A 21,201-nucleotide genomic window follows, 5' to 3' on the forward strand; every position below is an offset into this window, starting at 1 on the left:
AAATATGCTCCTATTGGCATAGAAACTCTGCACAGCTGGTAAGTAGGTGGTGGCGATGCACCTCTCTTATTTTCCATAGTGGATGTCTTCCCATTGACACAGATTTAGACAAATCCATGAAGAACAAATTCACCAATGCCTGTTTAAAAGGGTGTCCATGTGTGACTTCCAGCACAGAAAGGAGAAATGTCTGGTTCTACTTGCAAGGCACTGACTTTTAAAAGGAAGGACTGATCACTAAACCAGATGAGAACTCAAATCAGAAATTTTAAGTAAGCACAACACTAAGCCACAAAACTGTTTTTTTTTTGGTTTGTGTTGGGCTTTTTAGCAATTTCCAAAGGAATTTGTAACAATAGATTTTTTACTGATCTTCAGTGTCTGCCTTCATCAGAATAATACATATCTGTAAGGCTGAATCTTTCTCACTTGTTGAGTCTGATACTTTCAGGCTAAATATAACTGTGAAGCACATGCAGAGAGTTGGGTACCCAGTGGAAACGTCTCCAATGCAGAAAAAAACCACAGGGAAATTGCCAAACTAGTTAGTGAAAAGCTGGTTTAGATACAGACCCTGGTTGGGCCAAAGCTGGTTCCCTTTCCAAGGGAGCCAGAAGCACTCAGGATAGAGATGGATGGTTGGAAAAGTCCCTGCAAGAACGTGACCATGTACCAAAAATTTTACGGACAAAGTGATGCCTGCATAATTAGCAGATGTAAAAAGGACTAAGAGTCTGGTAACAGTCTGTCTTCTGGTGCTGATCATCTCTAACTGCTTGTTCAGAGAAAGGAAAAACAAAAATGAAAGAAAGAAAAAGAAAAAAGAAAGAAAGAAAAAGAAAGAAAGAAAGAAAAGGAAAGAGAAAGGAAGAAAGGGAGAAAGGAAGAAAGGAAGAAAGGAAGGAAAGGGGAAGAAGGAAACATAGATTGTTCCTCCTTTTAAACTCCACAGCTTCTCTGGGCAAACTTCTCTCCCCTATCATTATATTATTATTATTATTAATTGCATTATTATTGCTCTATTGTTATTTTTATCATGTCTGTTACTCATTCTCAATTAAATCAAACTGTTATCTGGAGATAACAGCAATTTCTGGACCCCTCCAGGCACTGATCGTGCTGCGCTATTTCCTAATCAGAGATACGGGAAAAACTGGTTTTTCATTTTTGCTGCCAATTCCACAAGGTAAGCAAATAAATGAATAAGTTGGAGGCAGATCTGAAATGAGGCTAAGAAAAAACGAAAGAAAATCAGCTAACTGAAAATGGAAAACAAACAAACAGGGGAGCAAGCCCAGCACATCTGAGTTTAAATGAATGTTGTCTTCCGCCCACAATGAATTTCTTCATGTTGTTTTCAAGCTTTATAATGTGTTTCCTCAGCACAGATGAAAAAATATCTAAATGGAACATCAGTTCAAATTAAAAGAAAATAAAATAAAAAAAAAGGAAGTGTCTATTTTTAGGAGAAGAACAAAGTGAAATGTTTCGGTTTTGGTTTTCTGCAGATAAAAAAGAAAAATCAACCCCCTCGTCAAAAATTCATGTGGAGTTTCTATCAGTTTGGGATCTACCTTTTTCTAACAAATTTTTTTCAGCTGGAATTTTTTTGACTGGCTTATAGCAAGTTGCTGGAGCTGGAAATGCCAACCTGTACTTAAGAATAGCAGTCCCCTTCCTGGTCGTGATCCTAATTTTTAAGTCACTAGTGGATCAAGATGGCATGGAATAAATAAGCCACTTAATCTGAAAATTGTCTAAAATTGGAGAAAAGTAACTTCTAGTGGGGTGAAAAATTAATCCATTCACAAATTCAGGGCTAAATTCTACATTTTAAAAAATATTGCATGTTTCTGCAATTGTCAGACTCACTGTAACCTTAGGGGTGTGCCTTACTCCATGTGTATCCACGAATCCCGCAGTGTTCTTTAATAATGTATATTAATAATTAAATATTCAAGAACCTCCTAATAGAGGAGTCATTGTGTGAAGTAAGAAATTAATCTTGTCATGACTCTCCTTATAAACTTCCTGTGAAATGGATACTCCCTTCTCACAAACACCTGTTCTGTGAGGGGCACTGGAGGATCAGAAACTTTCATGTCATCCACCAAGTGGGAACACATGACAGGGAGAGAAAGTTTTGATTTTTCTTATCTGTAAAGAAATGCAGATACAAAGTTTTGAACAAGTCTCCAACCATGGAATTCTTTACTGAACTTTGAGGAACTGAAAATCCAAATATCCCAGGAAAACTACTCACCTGGGGACCCTCCCCAGTCAATGGGAAGAATCATGAAAGATCATAGAATGGTTGGAAGGGACCTTCAAGATCATCTTGTTCCAGCCCCCTTTCCTAGACCAGGTTGCTCCAAGTCCCATCCAACCTGGTCTGAAACACTTCCAGGGATGGGGCAGCCACAGCTTCTCTGGGCAACCCGTGCCAGGGCCTCCCCACCCTCATAGTAAAGAATTTCTTCCTGACATAAAATCTAAAACGCCCCTCCCTTAGTTTAAAACCATCCCTCCTTGTCCCAAAACTTTCTGCCTGTGTAAAACCTCCCACTCCTTCTTTTTTACAAACACCCCTTAAGTACTGGAAGGTCACAGGGAGGCTTTCTCAGAGGCTTTTTTTTCTCCCTGCTGACAAGAGATGAAGTTGGCCTCTCCTGGAGGGTGACTGTTCCACCTACCTTGATGGTCTGGCTGAAATCACCATCCAGAAGAGCTGATCTCTCTGTTAATCTCAAAACAGCTGAGACCAAGGTCCTACCTGTATCCAGAGTCATGTCAGGTAGGTGAGATGGATCCTGTCCCCCCTTTATATTGTGCTTCTTGTTCTGCTTTGGGTTCATTTCTTCCTGAAAGTGCCACGAAAAGACACCTGAAAAGGCAGCATCTCCTGCAGCGGATCTATTCCTACCTGGGTATCACTTTGATGATTAAAACAAAGGTGTGTCCCTGTTACAAGTCCAAAATCCTCCCATTTTCCACTGAGTAAAGAACAGATGAGCAGCGTTTCCATGTTTGTCTGAGTGCTGCCCTGACTGCCCACGAATTTTGCAAAGTGAGCCAGCAGAGCTGGTCACAGACTCATGTGGGGACATCATCCATAGCACAGTAGGGCACCTGATCACACCTGAAAGGTTGGCCTGTGAGGAGAAATCCTGACCTGAAGGCAAAGTTCATCTCACACAGCACGGACAGAGCCCTTTGCTGGTAATACTCTTTCTAGGTCTTTGGGGAGGGAAGCAAAAAATAATCTGAGCATAAAACAGTGGAAAGAGAACGGCTGTAAGGTGGATCAGTTGAGGGTTTCACAAGTGGGGATTTAGGATAAAGGATATTGAGGCAGCAGCTTGTGAGAAGAGATGAAGGACACGATATAATCTGGCTTCCTTAGGGGCAAACAGCCTTGGAAAACTGGCAGAGCTTTGTCAAGGAGGTGAGAAAAGAAAAGCAATTCACATTAATATCCTGCAAAATGGTGTCTGTGATACACCTGGCTGGCCCTGTGTCCTCCTGAGGGGTGTTGTCTCCCTTCCTCAATTGCTGTTTGCTGTGTGGTCTTATCTGACAGTCCACAAATGTGGATTCCCACTCTGATCTTCCTGCTAGACCCTTCCAGCCTCAGTTGAGCCCAGGAAGGTAGGTTAGGTGAAACTGGCCAACTAAAAGATGATCAAGACTGAAGACAACCTCTCAGGATGCTTTGTGTTTTGACTGCAGAAACCAGCTTTCCAGCACATGTCAAGTCCTCCGTGTTTTGGGTGCTGTATAAATATTTAATTTAGAAGTCAGAGCACAAACTCAAAAAAATCAATCAGTCTCCTGTCAAGATTCAGTGGGGAACTATCTCAAATTGTGAGAGCAGCGAACTACAACCCTCATCTCCCTGCTGATGCATTTCCCATGAAACACTTGAAAACCTCTCATGGTCTTAGGGATCTTCGGGAGCCCAAGAAAACAGGGACAAAAAAAATGAGGAGGTTGCCTGCAAATCATACTGCCATTATTGCTGCCCCGAATTTTTACTGCCAAGAGTTCAAATTTCTCCAAACAATAAACAAGCACAAAACCTTCACTGGGTCCTAACAAGTGACAGGTCCAGGGAAGGGGGATCAGCCTCTCCCAAGCACTAATTGAAACTCGGCAGGTCTGTGCTGCCATCACAGCTGCTTCGGTATCGATTTTCCAACGGGAACGCTCCTCTGCGGAGCAAGGCTCTCGTAGAGATAATATAAGGCTGCTTAAAAAAAAAAAAAAAGAATAAAATACAAAAAAAACCACCAAACCTGCCTCTCCCAGCCTTCATTTGATTTCACATTCCAAATCCAATTGCAGATCTCCCTGATAGCTCATAATTTAACGGTCATTTGTGTGCGGTTTAAGGTCCATTGTCAGCGACGTCGGAGTGGATAAGCCAATTAGATCAGCTGGGTCTTGCATTCATGTAAGACAAATATATATCAAAGCAATTAAATGTGCAGTTTAATCCCTCCACAACTATGAAGAAGGCAGTTGCCTGAAGGTCCCAGTGGGTTTTTTTTGTGCCTCCCGTTTCCAGCTCCTGACGTCGACGCGTGGTTTTGGAAGCGCTTATTTGGCACAGCAAGGTACACAAGTGAATTATTGGCCTCAGTATTTCTCAGGTGGGCAGGCTGAAGCCCCGAGGGGAGAGAGGTCCCTGCAAGATGCTGAAAGCATCAGCAAGACAGGGAGTATTTTTAATTTCCCCTCATTGCCCACCTGCTTCTGCCCCACAAGGTTTGGTTTTCCCTCCCAGCCTTCTCCCACACAGATTATTTACTGCTGCTCAGCACGGCCGAGGGCTGGAATGTTTGTACACTGACAGGCAGGGGATGGGAGACTACAAAATATTGGAATTTTGAATCAGCAGTTGCTACTCTGGGAAATGAGGGGGTGATCTCATCCGCCCTCTGGAAGAGACCCTGGAGGGAGATGAGTCCTGCCGAGGGGGCCCATTGCTTCTTGCTGACACAGGGATGATCCAGATGGATTTGTGTCCTTCCATCACAGCCCAGGGAGACCACCAGCCTCCTCCTGAGCAAACTCAGGGCCATGTCTCTGTCTTTCTGTGGGGCCAGCAGACAGCTCTGCCTGACTTGGTACTGATTGTTTATGAAATTTGCTCCATTATTTATGAATTTTCCATGTAGCCAGCCTTGGTTTAATGCTTCCCCTGCTATATCCTCGGCATCTATTTCCATTCTCATTACAAGACCAGAGGAATTGATGCAGGTCAACATTATAACATATTTTATCATAGAAGAATTGACTGGTTTGGGTTGGAAAGGACCTTAAAGATCACCCAGTTCCAACCCCTTGCCATGGGCGGGGACACCTTCCACTAGCCCAGGTTGCTCCAAGCCCTGGCTTTGGACACTTCCAGGGATGAGGCAGCCACATCTTCTCTAGGTAGCCTGTGCCAGGGTCTCAGGGGTAGGAAATGATCCTGATTGTCTGCTGCTGTCTTATCTCCTAATTGGAAGTGCTTCTGATCTGAGGGTTTCTTACTTAAATGTTTTTATCATTTTGTTGTTGTTGTTGTGGTATTGAGAACCCTCAGCTCATTTTGGTTTCTCTATCAGTCATGTCTGGACTAATCCCAAAGCTTCCCAGAAGCTCACAGTCTTGCAGGGTTGCTTTGGAAAACAGCAACCAAAAGGGTTTCCCAAACCACTGCAAAAATCCAACTCCAGGCGTCTCTTCTAGAAACTCTTTATTGGCCGTCTACACTGGTTTAGACATCTCTGCAGTCTGGGGAACAGGAGACTGAAAAAAACACACGGAAAATTGCAATCTTCCGAGGGGGAAGCATCCCTGAAGGGTTGCCTCTGCAAGTTGGGAGAAGCCTTGGTTTATATCAGAGCAAAAATAACATATTCAGCAAAGAGCATCCACTTCTCTAGTGAGAACACTGCACAAGTGATGGGACGAGGGGAAATGGCCCCAAGTTGCACCAGGGGAGGTTTAGATTGGATCTTAGGAAAAATTTATTCACCAGAAGTGTTGCCAATCACCGGAAGAGGCTCCCCAGGGGAGTGGTGGAGTCACCGTCCCTCGAGGCGTTTAAAAGATGTGTAAATGTGGTGGTTGGGGACATGGTTTAGTGGTGGCCTTGGCAGCGCTGGGTTAATGGGTGGACTTCAGGGTCTCAAAGGTCTTTACAACCCAAATGATTCCATGATTCTGTAGCATCACTTGTGTTATGTGGTAGCTACAACTGGCTGCTCTTCTGCACAGGACAGGAAGATGTGTCACCTCCCTTTTGTTAAGACACAACCTCGGGGGAGCATCAGCATTCACTTAAGGCATCAACTGCACTGCAGAGAGCTGGTACCTCCAATTCAGATGATGGTGTGATGGGTCATTTTAGTGTAGGATTCACCTGACCTGTGGTTCTTCCCTAAGTGTCTCATCTCAGCTGGAGTGGCCAAAGGAAGGTAGAAACTTTCAGAGGATGATTTGTTTGATGTTGTAGACACTTGTCGTGAAATGTCTTCAGGCTCAGATGGTTCCATGATGGGACAACCAGCCTGTGCTCGGCCACAGAGCAGAAAGAGATGCTGGGAAGGAGGATCTCAAATTCCTGTATGCTTAAATGGTAAGAACAAGGACAGACAAACAAGAACCTTTAGAGAAATAACAAAATTATACTTTTTTTTTTTTTTTAAGGGACTGTACAAAGGAAGGACACTGGGACACACATCACTGATGATCCTCTCCTCTTCAGTCCCAGAAAGTGGGTTTTTTTCAGTCCCTGAGTGCCTGTTTATGTGTATTTGCAGTTGAAAATGCTGCAGCCAGATCCTCTTAGACACATCTCTGTTCTTCAGCTCTAATTCCTCTCAGTTGAAGCTGTTCTTTAACTGATGGCATCTGCCCAGGATGTTAAACCCAGAGGTACCAAACCAAAGCACCTTTCCCAGCAAAATCCAGGCAACAAGCAGCTTTTTGCAAGCCTTGCAAATCAAATCCAAGTGACTGATTTTGGAACAGCCTTATGTCAAGCACTGTCCTATTTGTACGAGGCTTTTAAGGAGTTGTCAACTTTCTTCTTTCTCTTTTACACTGTCTTGCCAACACTGTCAGTTCAGCTGAGCCTGGAAGCTTGGAAATGCCAGGTAGCAGCAGCAATTGTGTCACTGCAAGTGCAAAGCTTGCAGGGCTCTCACAGCTGCACCGAGAAGAAGGAGCTGGTTGTGACATCAAGAGCAGATTTCAGTTTGGGTAAAATGTTTAAAGAAACTTAAAAAATATATTATGAAGGTAGACTGAGAGAGCTGGGGTTGTTCAGTCTGGAGAAAAGAAAGCTCTGGTAAGACCTTAGAACCTCTTTCAGTGCCTAAAGGGGCACCAAGAGAGCTGGACTGACAAGATAAGGGCAAATGGCTTTGAGCTGCCAGAGGGCAGGGTTAGATGGGATGTTAGGAAGAAATTCTTTCCTGTGAGGGTGGTGAGTGTCAAGGCCAGTTTGCACAGTGCTTGGACCAACCTGGGATAGTGGAAGGTGCCCCTGCCCATGGCAAGGGATTGGAATTGGATGGTTTTAAGGTCCCTTCCAACCCAAACCATTCTGTGGTTCTGTGATGAGTTTGGAGGTGTGACCTCTAGTCAGCACTGATGAGACACACCTGGAGTATTGTATCCAGTTCTGGGCTCCCCAGTACAAGAAAGACATGGGCACTGGAGAGAGTCCACCAAGGGCCATGGAGATGATGAAGGGACTGGAGCATCTCTCCCGTGAGAAAAGAGTGAGATCTGGGAGTGTTCAGCCTGGAGGAGAGCAGACTCAGGGGGGTTTTATTAATGTTTATAAATACCTGAAGGGAGGGTGAGAAGAGGACAGAGCCAGGCTCTTTTGAGTGCCAGGCCAAGGAGCAACAGGCATAAACAGAAACATAAGAATTTCCTTCTGAACTTCAGGAAACACTTTTATTGTGAGGGTGACTTAGCACTGGCACAAGTTGCCCTGAGAGTTTGTGAAATCTCCATCCTTGGAGATATTCAAAAGACATCTGACATAGTTTTGCACAACTGGTTGTAGGTGGCCCTGCTTGAGCACGTGGGTTGGATCAGATGACCTTCAGAGGTCCCTTCCAACCTCAACCATTCAGTGACTGTGATTCTGTCTGTCATTTGTTCCCTATGTATTGCTCAGAAAGCTGAATTGTCCCTCTCTCATTTTCTCCTTAAGTCCCTTTCCTTCCTTCCTTCTTTCCTTCATTCCTTCCTTCATTCCATCCTCCCTCCCTCCTTCCTTCCTTTCTTCCTCCCTCCTTCTTTCCTTCCTTTCCTCCCTCCCTCCCTCCCTCCTTTCCTCTTTCTTTTGCTCCCTTCCTTCCTTGTACCCCATCCCATCTACTTTCTTCTCTGTCCTTTCTCTTCCTTTCTCCTCTCCCCTTGTTCTTTGCATTTTTCCAGGTGTGGAGCAGGGGCAGGACGGCAGTTCTGTGTCATCCTCCAGTGCCAGCTCAGTGTGCTCAGCACTAGGAGTGTTACCCCTGGGGGTTTCTTACACGGCAAATCATGTAACAAGTCGAAATACAGGGCAGCTAAAAACACCCAGAAACCTGGCAGGTACTTTATTAACTGTTACTCTCTGGCTCCAGGATGACTTGGGGATTCAGTAAGTGGGTTAAGGAGTTTTCCCATCAAGGTCAGTGGCAGGAATCTGGTGCAAAGTGGCAATAAACACAAGGTGTTTTCTGCCCTACAGAAGTCAATGAGTTTTGGTTTAAGCTCCTGCTGCAGGAATAGGAACATTGGAAAAAAAAAAAAGCCTCTAATAACAAGAAGCCTCTAATAACAGGAATGGGGGGATTTTTTCCTTTATTTTTTTTGTCCCAGACAGAAGGAAATGTATGAATGATTGCAAGCAGGACTGTTTTCTCCAAAGCAGACTGCGGAAAATAAAGGAGAGGATAAACTCCATCCAGATGGAATGGCATTTGCACAGTGCTTTGCCAGAAACAACCAGTGGTTCCTGGTTGCTGTCCATCATCTTTGCAAAGTCCTAGTGGTTATGAATCTCCATAGAGTCCAGAGGGTGTGTTCTGCCATCACCTGGTTGAGTTTTAATACTGGAAAAGCCTAGCTGAATCCTTTTTCTGTTGAAGAATCTCTGGAAAAACATTCCCAGAGCTAGCACTGAGGCTTTGGATCCATAAGTGTTAAGAGATACTTTTCCAGACAAAGATATGATGATACATCTTTCAGAGTCCAGTTCAACCCAGCTAACCTTGGGTGTCTAAAACTGAGCCACTGGCCAGTCCTAAGGCGGGTGGACACTCCCATTAAATGGTTGCTCACCTTCTTCATACATTTATCATGGGATGGGTTTAATCACACTGAGATGCAGATATAGAGGAGCTGTTTACAAGTATTTCCATTACCTGGCTTGTAGACAATTTGTCTGGGATCCACCCTTCTAATTTAAGCTGCCCATATTTAGTGATTCCATCAGATGCTCCATAGTAATTGAGAATTAGTGAGCACATTCAGAGAGGGTAAGGATGTGATTCATCAAACCTCAGAGAAGCATCTACTTAAAGATAAACCAAATCTTGTCCTCAACAAGCCTGGGTTGAATTGGTCAGTAGTCAATTCCCTTGTGAAAATGCACAAATGGTGGGACAAATCCCATCCCTAAGGACAAATCAGATAAAAACCGTTCTGAATGTGTGAGATGAGGTCAATCTTCACTGCCTGGCCACAGAGATGTTACCAATCTTGTAACCAGATATGCCAAAGCACTTGTTCTGCTGTAGTTGGAAGGCATTCCTGTTACAAAGGCAATAATGCCCCTGATAGCGAGGGAAAGATCTGTAATGGTTTATCTGGACAGTCTCTTGGACTTTTAGGAGTTGAGTGGAGAAGACATTAGGAAGGATCTCTAACGGTTTATCTGCCACAGATCTCTTGGACTTTTGGAAGTCACGTTATAAACATAGAAATTAAACTGAAGCATGTCCCAGACCTGTCTTGATTCCACACTGGCTTCTGAAGAGAATCAAGAGGTCTGACTTGACCTATAAGCTGCCTAAATTGTTGGATGTCATTCTTACATGTCCACCATCACAGTGGGGAGATGAACATGAGTTGGACACTCATCCAGCTGGAAGAGGGAAGAAGGTTGGTATCAGAGATTCCCTTCTGTGCACAGCATTTGAGTGGCCTGGATTATCTTGCATCTGTGGACCTGTCAGACCTGCTTCAAAGCTCTCCAGCTTGACATGGGCTGGCACACCAGCAAAGTGTGGGGTTTTCATCTGAGTTCCTTGTTTTCTTGCTCCTTTGATTTACTCCAGGGTCACACATGGCTTGGCGAGGTGCTGGGGTTTATTTCTGTCTGCACATCCAAATACATCAACATTAATTGCTCTTTTCAGGCCTTGGCTACTTCTTCTTTAGTAGAGAAATATAACTCAAGCAGTGATGAATTCTTAGTTCATGCTCATAAATCCAGACTGGGAACTCAACCCTGGGTTATTATCGTTCGTTTACAGATGATCAGTTGGAAGGATGGAGAGGGAATGGAGAAGGACTCCAGTTCTGCTGCCAGCAATATGTTGATGAGCTCCACTGCCTTCCAGTGATGCTTCCAACCCTTCTTGTAATATGTCAGGGTGCCTACAAGGAACAGCATCTGGCTCAAACTCAGCCTTGCAAGAATGAGCACATCCTGAATTTTAAAAAAAGATACAAACACACCAAAACTTGAGAAACTCCCTTTGTCACTATTTTTTTGGGGGAATCTGCTTTGTCACTGTGCACCAAGGACTTGTTTGCATCTGCTGTTTGCTGCAAACACTACTTCACAGCCTCACCCCTGGATTTAACACTGCCTATAAAGGCACTTCATCAAGCTGGTCACTGACAGACTTCCTTCAGTCAGCAGGAGGAAAAGGAAAGAAAAAGGAGCCAATACAAACATGTTGCTATGGAGAAAATGAATAGAATGCTCATTGTGCATAGCATGACTTAAAAAGCATAAAAATCCTTAAAACAGGGGGGAAAATGTGGGGAAAGTTGGAAACAAATTCAATATTTGAATTAACGTCAAACCTGCATTCTTTTTGTCAGAGGAGGTGAAATTCAACTATTTCATTTCACCCTTTTCCTCCTCTCTTTCCCTTTTCTCTCTCTCTTTTTTTTTTCTTTTTTAAATAAAATAGCAGTCCAAAAATAGCAAGAGTGGGAAAAGTAAACTGGCAGGTATTAATTAGCTGGACAGGTAGCAAAAGTAAAACCTCCACAGCTCTGTACTCTGGAAATTCTGGAGCGGAGTAGGAGGGGGAAATTCACATTTAAATATTTAACTCATTCTATTTTTTTTTTTTGTCAGCTTTCCTATTGAGTTAGAGGAAAGAAAGATGGATATGGCTTGCATTCTTCTCTGATGAATTTGACAAAATCAACAGCATTTCTATTATAAACACAGAGTCAATGCTCTAACTTTGATGTCCCACTGCCTTACTTCCCCCTGCACGATACTATTCCTGGACCTGAATGCCTTTGGAAAACAGGGCTTCATGGTTTTAAGTATGAACACAAAATTAGGTTATTGTTTAACTCCACTTTCACTACATTTTAAAGATCATAAGCTGGTTTTGCTCATTCATAAACTCGCCAAGATATATTTTTAAATACTTGTGAAAACCTGACCCTTATTCTCTGTTTTTCACCTTACAAATTCAAAGAATTTCAGAGCCACTCTTATTTACCTGATACAACACGTGGGGTCTGTTGAAGGGGTCAGGAACCACTTCCTTGCCACTGCTGGTGGCAAGTGTTTTCCCATGGATCCACATCCTGCTCTGTGTACTTCCAGCAGATCCACACAACTGGAATATCAGATATTAGGAAGGAATTCTTCCCTGTGAGGGTGGGGAGGCCCCAGCATAGGTTGCCCAGGGAAGCTGTGGATGCCCCATCTCTGGAAGTGTCCAAGGCCAGGTTAGACAGGGCTTGGAGCAACCTGGGCTAGTGGAAGGTGTCCCTGCCCATGGCAGGGGGCTGGAACTGGGTGGTATTTGAGGTCCTTTCCAACCCAAAACATTCTGTGAATCTATGATTCTACTGCAGAAGGATCTTCCCAGGACAGATTCAAAAGCTACAACTCTTCTAGTTTCCCACATTTCTGGTAGGGAAGGCAAGAGAAAGGTCAGGTTTTTTCTTTATAGAGTCCCATTACTGTATTTGACCTTTTGGGGAGCAGAAGTCAAATTTCTATGACCTTTTCAGTTCTTATTTTTTTCTCCCAAAACTGCCAGCCAGGAATTCAGATGTCAGGCTCCTCCAGAAGAGAACCAAGGGCAGGAGCTGAATCATGTACTGTAAACACATGGACATGACCCTGAGTGAGGGCTTTGTACTCTGTGATCATCCACTGTCAGCCCTGAGTTAGAAATTGTCTGGGGTTGTGGTTGATCAAAGGCTGGGATTGAACAAGAAACCAAAAAAATATAGGACGACACCACAGAGGGCTGATTGCCTTAAAATGATAACCAGATTATTATTTATTTTTAATTTCTCAGGAGACATAATTGTGCAGGTCACCTTCTTTCTTCTCAGTGTGTCAAAACAATTTCCAGATCTCTCTGGGGAATTGCCACCAAGGTTAATTTAGTGCCATAAGCCTAAATTTCCCAAGTACCTCCTTCTGAAAACAACAAAATACGATAGAAGCAGCGAATCAGCCGAAATTAAAACATCCTAAGACTCATTGCACCAGCCTGTCTCATATGTAAAATAACCTGAGAGTATAACAGAAAAGAGGGATATAATTTGACATTATTAATATCATCCATCAATCTTCCCCTGTGCTGAGATGCACAAATGCTGCTGCTCCCAAAGACAGGAATGCTCTGCTGCATTAGGTACATGAAGGCAAGTGACTGAACACACAGGGAAACCCTGTTATAGGGATTTCCCACTCTGTCACTCGCAAATGTGTTTCAGAGGAGAGGAGAGGACAGACCTGCTGCATTTTGTGGGCCAAAGCCCCCATTTGAAAGCTTAAACACACCCCCTCCTCCAAATTTTAGGGCTAAACCAGGGTATCTGGGGGCTATAAAGCAACTTGGTTCCACAACTGAGTTGGTGTTAAAGACAGGTGTGAGCCATTGTGCGTGGGGGAACGACACAACTTAAAAACCAGACAATTGTTTTTTGTAAAAAAGGACACAATTTTGGGGCTACAAACAAAAGGGGTAAATTTTTGGCCAAACAAAAAAGGCCAATTTTGGACCAAACAAAACAAAAAAGGAGCAATTTGGGGCCGAGCAGCAGAAACAGGGCCAATTTTACCTCAAAAAAAAAAACCCCACAAGGCAATTTTTTGCCTAAAAAAAAAGCGTAATTTAGTCCAATTTTGATTTTTGTTTCTTTTGATTCTTGACATATTTTGGAGGTTTAAGGTTATTTTTAGGGGGTGTGGAGGTGCCCAAGGTCAATTTTGGGATGAGGGGAGGACTTTGGGCTCACGACTGCCCCATAGCTCTTGAGGGCCCGACATGGAGTGTTGACCAGACATCTCCAGGAACATCAAGGCATATTTCTTCATCAAGTAATATAAGCTTCGAAGGCAGGGTATGTTTTTCCAGGTTTTGGCAATATTAGAGAAACCATCAGAGAAAGTCGCCAGCATGATCCAACAGTTCATGGAGAGAGAGCCAAAGCCCCAGTTGCCCTTTAACAGCGACGTGGGAGAGGGTCAATTAATTCGACTCCTTTCCTGACAGCATTCCAGGCTGACAACATCCCTAACTTCTGTTTTTGCCCTTCATTACACTTTGCTTTCATCTCTTCCCTAGATGAAGGTCTAATCCCTGGGCCATGTTGCCAAGTCCTTTTCTCTAGATGAAAGATGAGGCAAGAAACAACAGATGGATACAAACCAACGACGCAGCGCGGAGAAGTCATGAGACAATCTGGTGCCACCATGCTCAAGATATTCCTCCTTGCAGTTCTCTGCAGGCTCTAATTTCTGCAGACAGCTGCCTGGGGAAGGTTCTTGGAGGTAGGTGTACCGTAACACCCACAGCTTGGGAATCTCTGGGCTAGAGGAAAGAGGATATTTTTTCCTCCTTATGTTCCAGAACTCAGTAAAGTCCTACATCCCACACAGAGTACATCTCCACTGAGCTGTTTTTCTATCCCTACCTTCAGTCTCTCTCCATTCCTCTCCATCCCCAGCACTGACATGGTTAGCTGGAAGTTACACCAGTAATGTTACCACCACAAGTGGCTAATAGCTGCAGGAACCTGCCAGGAAGGTCTGAAAGAGAAAACAAACCCAAAGTGCAACAAAAATAATCATTAGATATTACAAAAAACTTTTTCAGCAGGAAAACAGTCAATCTAGGAGAAGACTTCTGAACAATCTGCTGGGAGAGGGGTTTTCTATCAGAAATCACAGATCCTTCCCTCCTTCTATCACGGTGTGTTTGCGACTGCAAGATGCACGTCATTGCAATGAAGAAAGGACAGTTGCACATGTTCCATGAGCCCCAGGACAATCGTCTCTGCATTAAACATTGTTTGCTTCTGCTGCTTGGGATGAAAATACAGCTTGAAAATCCTCCCTGGGTCCACCTGCACCAGGGGAACAGTGGGACATGATTGTGAATGGGATCAGTCTTTCAGTGAGTGCCAGGAACCAGGTGATAAAGAGCTTGGAAAAGACACGGTTCCTCCACCTCCAAAAAATTCAGATTCTTTGCTTGAGGTTGTCATGAGCTGCCACTCACCTTATCTTTTGATCTGTGGGTACCTTCTGAGCTCATGGGAGATGCCATGGCATGAGACCTGCTTCTAACTAAGAATAATGAATGAAGCTATTTGCTATTATCCTATTCAGTGATATGTGAAATCATAGGGAGTGCTTTCAGATGGTTGGTTTTCTACTGAATTGACGCATATTTGAATTTTTTTAATTATTTTTTATGGTTTAGCAAAAAAACTGTGCACTGCCTAGAGGTTTAATCATAAAATCACAGAATGGTTTGGGTTGGAAGGGACCTTCAAGATCATCTGATTCCAACCCCCTGCCATGGGCAGGGACACCTTCCACTAGCCCAGGTTGCTCCAAGCCCTGGCCAACCTGGCCTTGGACACTTCCAGGGATGGGGCATCCAGAGCTTCTCTGGGCAACCTGTGCCAGGGCCTCCCCACCCTCACAGGGAAGAATTTCTTCCTAATATCTCATCTAAACCTGTTCTACCTCATCTTAAAGCCGTGTGAAGCTGTGTTTATTGCCACCAACCGCCTCCTTGTTTTCCATGTGCCTTAGCGTAGTTTCCAGGAGGATTTGCTCCATGATCTTGCCAGGAAAAGAGGGGAGACTGCCAACACTGTAGCTGCCCAGGTCTTCCTTTTCCCCCTTTTAAATAAGTGTGGGTTGAGTTATGTTTCTCCTTTTCCAGGTAGTGGGAATATCACCAGACAAGGTAACTGAAGGGAGATGAACAGTTTCAGATGGTTAATGCTCATGACACAGGGAGATCAACCCACCAGGAGCTATTTATTCATGGGAGATCTGTTTGTCTGCACTTAGCTCGGAGTTAATAATGTGTCCACGTTAGAATCTATGAGCTGTAATGCAAGAACCAATTAATGCTCCATCAAAATACATTTTCAGAAGTGGCCAACAATTACTAAATTGGGAAAATGGAGTGCCTTTATTTTCCCTGTTTCCCCAGACTCTCCGGAAATTTTCTTATTCATTTCCATATTTAAAGGTCGATGACCCATTTAATTCCTGCACAAAATACAAGGTTTTCCTGCCTGACCCATTCCCTCTTAGAGATGTGCTGGGAAGGGCAAGCACAAATGAGCTTTCTGTGCTGGTTCTTTTCCTGCTTTCATAACCCAACACCTTTCTGACAGGTGCAAAACCCCAGAGGGTGTCAAGATTAAATTGAAACACTTCCTAAAGCCTTGCAGAGGTGCTTATGTGAGAGGAAGCTCTGCCAATTTTGCCAAGCACTGAACTCATTTTTTACCACCACCAACCCCTCCTTTTCCTTTCAAAACAGCAACAGAAGTTTAATTTCTTTAGTTCAAACGGTGTTAAGGCATTCACTGAAGACTAAGTGAATGGCAAAACTAAAATGCAAAAGTAATCTAAAAACTTGAAGAGACATTAAGGGTGGTTAAGCTTTTTGGTGTAGAGCAGAAAACTTTATCCCATTAATAAAGCAAGTGTCAAGTCTTCAGATCCTGAGTTTGTCACTGAAGAGAGGCAGCTGACCCAGCAGTAAAGTCTAGACAGATCTTTTTTTGACTACTAAACCTGGACATTGATATTTGTATAAAATTAGCTTTTTTCTTCATCAGATGAATAACAGTTTTTCACTGTGTAAGGTGTGTGAAGCTAAAGGAGAGACTTGTACAGACACTTCCATATACTTGGATAGTGGGTGTCCTCCTTCCCTTTTGCAGTAGCCAGGAGACACATTCCAGGCTCAAACACATTCCTGTGTGCTAAAAAACAGTGGAAAACTTCTGCCTTTGCTATCCTGGCCGCTGGTGTGTCAAACTCATCCACTTAGATAGTCAGCATTTGATCCCAGAATTGTTGTTGGGGTGGAAGAGCTGCAGAGAGGGGTTCATGATCAGGAGGGAAAATAGGCAATTTCCCACACCAGAGCAGATCAATCCAATGTCTGACAGCCTAGAGGGGCACTCACCTATTTCCTTCCTCAAAAAATCAACCCACTTTTCCTTCAGAGGAACAGTTCCTAAACAGATGATCCAGGCAGTCATTAGCACTTGAGTCCATGACAACCCTTTCCAGCTGATCCTTAAGGGCTGTATAAAACAGCACTGTCAACTTCCAGGTTTGATGGGAAGGACACAGGAAGAAATTGTGTTAGAGGTCAATTAAGCCAAAAAAATTTGTAATTTATATAGTGAAGATAAGGTTGATGTTCAAATCTTCCCTTCTGCAGCATAATATAGAAATTAATAAAAAAGAAAAAGAAGAAGAGGGGAAAAAATGCTCAAAATGGAAAAGTAAACACAAATCAGAGGGCAGATCCTGAAAAAAAAAAAGAAGAGTTTGCAGAGACTCCATGTATTTCACCTCCTGAAAACTGTAAGACGTAGTTTCCCTGGACTCCAGGGTAAGTTAAATTAGGCACTGAAATTAAGAGTCTGGTCTTCTGCTTCAGAAACATTAAGTCCCAACACAGTCAAGAAAAAGTAGGTCTTGGGAATGCAGGACTCCTGTGGCTGCACTGCCTGCAGGAGATCCTGGGATCATCTGAGAATTGTTTCAGGTAAGTCGTGTAGGACATGTCTGGGCCACCACAACCAGACTTTTGCTCTTGATTCATGGGGTTCAGGTCCCATAAATGATGGGACTGTAAAAATTAGAGATAAAGACACAGCTGAGCCTATTCCCAGCAGACCAGGACAACTCGAGGTCACTCAGATTTAAAAGTTTGCCTTGGCCAGAGGGACACAAGAATCTCTCGTTTGGCCCTTTTTTCCCATCGAAATATTCAGGAGAAGGTTTTAAAGATTTGGGGAAAGCTTTACAGACACAGTTTGCCCTCAGGGAAACTGCAGGAAGTTGCACTATCAGTAAGATCTGAGGAGAGCTACCGAGAACTTTGTTTTGCTGCCTGTATCACACATCACAAGCCAGCAAGGATCCAAACCTTCCCCGGGTGAGTAACTGCCCAAGAAATGATACTGAGGGCTTTTCAACCTCACTTCTGAACACAGATCAGGATCTGGAGAGCTTCAGGATAGTCCCGAGGCTGCAAAGATGATAATTGAAACAAATAGAAATATTTTAAAGTATAATAAATATATAATAAATATCATATATATTAAATTATTATTATATATAATAACTATAATAAAGTAAAAGAATAAGTGCTAGAGGAAAGAAGTCAAAGGGTCAAAGATTAAAGATTAATTTATTTTCTCCTCTTGCCTTGTAGCTTTGGAGGGCTACTCACCAGATTGGAATGTTATTCTCCTAAAATTCACTTTTTGGGGTACTGGTGGATAAGAAAAGAATGACAGAAGGCAACTTTGGGGAAGAACAGAAGACAGAAGACAATTTGCATTAAGCACAGGAAGAATATCAGGTGTTCTCTTCAATGGAGTTGGGGAAGAAGAACCAGCTTCCAGGTTCTCAGTGAAACGTGAATGTGGCACATCAGGAGGACTTTAGCTGATGAAAATGCTTCATAATTAATGTATTTCTGTTCTTCTGTTCCACAGAGCATCCTCCTTCAATCCAGCTGTTCCCTCATTAGACCAAATGGTGGTGGAAGTCCCTGTGGATCAGCTACATCTAGTGCATGAATATGTAATTCTATTCCTCTGTAGGAACCAGATGAGTGTCCAGGTAACTGTGACATTTGGTATCTAAGAAGATGATGTGTTATCTAGGCCAAGTTAAAACAATCAAACAAAAAAACCCTTCTAGAATCAAAAAACAGAACGTGTTCAGGTCATCAGCTCTTTGGAGGATGTATTTTTTTTGACTCCCCTTCTCAGCTCACAGTTGGGAAAGAAAAGTTAAAGAGTAACAAGTGTATGAAGTGTATTCCCCAAAATGTTCCATACAGAGACACTTATTAGGGGATTATGAGAACATATATTTGCCTTACATCCTTCCAAAAGCCATCATGTTTATCACTTTCAAATGAGCCTATTTCAAAGCAGATTTGAAACTATTACTTTTACCAACATGCACAAAAATAATAATAAAAAAAAAGAAACCGAAGCTTTAAAATGCTTAGACATTGTCAAATGTGTAAAAATTATGATTAAGTCTTTTCGTAGGACACAATTTTTTTACAAAACTCTAAAAATTAAAAATTTCCACGTATGCATTGAGTCAGAAGGAGGCAGAAGCTTCAGCCTTATGTGTTCTGTAAAACGGAGCAAAACAAGGATCCCAAATTTGGGCACTCTGAGATTTTAGAGGAATTCAACTCCAGATCTGACATTTGCAATTCTGACCAAGGTCTACATCTTTCAAAAGAGTGTGATCTGAATTTCCTGCTCAAGCAATGCCCAGGGCAGGCTGTGCTCCATTCCAAAGAGCTCTGCTCTGCACTGTGGAAGCAGAAATATTTCAGGCAAAATAACACAGAGTCTGAACCACTGCCTGAAATTCATCTCAGCTTTGCTGGAGGTCCTGAAGTTCACCCTCATTTCCCTCCTATTCACATAGGAATTTTTTTTTTTTTTAATTTGGCAAGGAATGGTGCCTGTTCTGCTGAGGTCTGGAACTGAATGATGAGTTGAACTCAACTAATCAAAGTTGCTTTTCTGCACAACATCAAATAGCCGGTTCTGGTTGCCACATTCTTACCATCTGCCCTTGTGGTAAGTCTATTATCTCCACTCCCATCCCTTTAATGATGTGTAAGGACTCATGGTCTGGGTGTCTGGAGTTATGACCTTTGTTTCTCCTCAGCACCAGGAACTCTGGGTGTGCACTACCAAGTTCTTCTTCACAGCAGCGTGGTGAGGACAGATGGGGTCAGTGCAATTTTCTGGGCGGGTTTATGGGAGCTGACTCAGATCAGATTTTACTGTTATGATACCAAATGTTATTTAGGTAATGATGGCTTCAATTTTCACACAGCACCTTCTGGCCACAGGCACACACGGAATTCCAGAGCTACTCCACAGGAGTAGGTGAGTTATCTGAGTGCAGACCAGATATCCTCTGCCAACAAGGGAAAGGAACAGAAGTGAAAAGGCTTATAAAATGCAGCTGGAAATAGTTCAGCAGCACTCTGATGAGCAAAGGAGCAGTCACAGTCCTCATTGCAGGGACACAAGGCTGGGGTTTTGAGTTGGATGGGGCTTGGAGCAACCTGTTCTAGTGGAAGGTGTTCCTGCCCATGGCAGAGGGGTTGGAATGACATGGTCGTTAGGGTCCCTTCAAACCTAAACCATTCTGTGATCCTCTGGTTGTAAATTATGTTGGCACCCAACTTTGCTAAACACATCAAGGCTCCCAGGAACATCCCTTTCTCCCCTCACTAAATCAATGCCTGGATTAGACTATCCATGTACATCAGGAACTGAAGCCTTAAATATTCACAGACACAGAGTCTTTATTATACAGCTCTGGATCCGCCCATCAGCTGCTTTGCCAAGTATTTTCCCAATCCTTTCATTCTCTTCCCTGTACAAAAATACATCAATTTATGCCCTTGCTCCTTGCCAGCCTGACTTACCCCTGTGTTTATACCACTTGTAGCTCTGACCTTTCCAGTGACTTGAACATTTGTAGCATTTTCTTGCATTAGAAGTTCCAAAATCCCCCTTTTCTCTCCCAGACTCACTTTCCTTTATCTTTGCCTGGGCTTTTATTCTCTTAACAATCAGCCCAAAGGGGTCAGCAACCCCAGTCCTGGGCAAACCTTTTGTAAAGGGCTTGAGAAACTCACAGTTGTTCCACCTTTTAGGTTTTATTGATCTCTATAAAAAGCTCAGCGGCTCTGTTGAGGGTGTTATGTGGACGAACACACACAAATGATGATTCCAGCCAAAGAAGGGGAAAAAAAAAAAAGGAATAATGTTGAACATTTTTAACTGTTCAATGGGTAAAAATCATGCACAAAATCAGAATTCCACATTGGCTCCCAGCACACAGTCTTTTGTACCATGTTTTGAGGTGTCTCCCTGCTCCTCTTGGGAGCTGGTTCAAGACAGAGCTTTGAAAGTGTTCAAGTGCCCAAAGACACACAGAGGTGCCTGGAGGATATTTCAGACCTGTTTTCATCTTATGTAACGGAGTTGCACACAAATATTAAGGATCCAATCTTTGAAGATACATCTGGAGATGTCTATGGGAGGAACCACCTCGTCTTTGGCTTCCTCTGTGTTCCAGAGAGAGAGATGGGCATGAGAAGTGACTCAGATTTAAGCTGGGCTGAGTCACCCTTGAAAGATCCTGACCTTTTCTACCAAAATCCACAAATCCTCATCACTAAAAGGATAATAATCATCCCATCCTTTCCTCTGTGTGTGTTCATCTTGTTTCCTCAGATGGCAGGTTGCTTGGGAAGGAATTATCTCTGACTAAGTATTTTCAAGTGGCACAAAGCACATTTTGCTTAATTATGTAAATGAGGAAAACAGCAACAAACACCATGGAAGTTTAACAGTTTCCGTGTCTTGAAAGAGGGT

This window comes from Chiroxiphia lanceolata, chromosome 1 (genome assembly GCF_009829145.1).
Source record: "Chiroxiphia lanceolata isolate bChiLan1 chromosome 1, bChiLan1.pri, whole genome shotgun sequence".
Classification (NCBI taxonomy): Eukaryota; Metazoa; Chordata; class Aves; order Passeriformes; family Pipridae; genus Chiroxiphia; species Chiroxiphia lanceolata.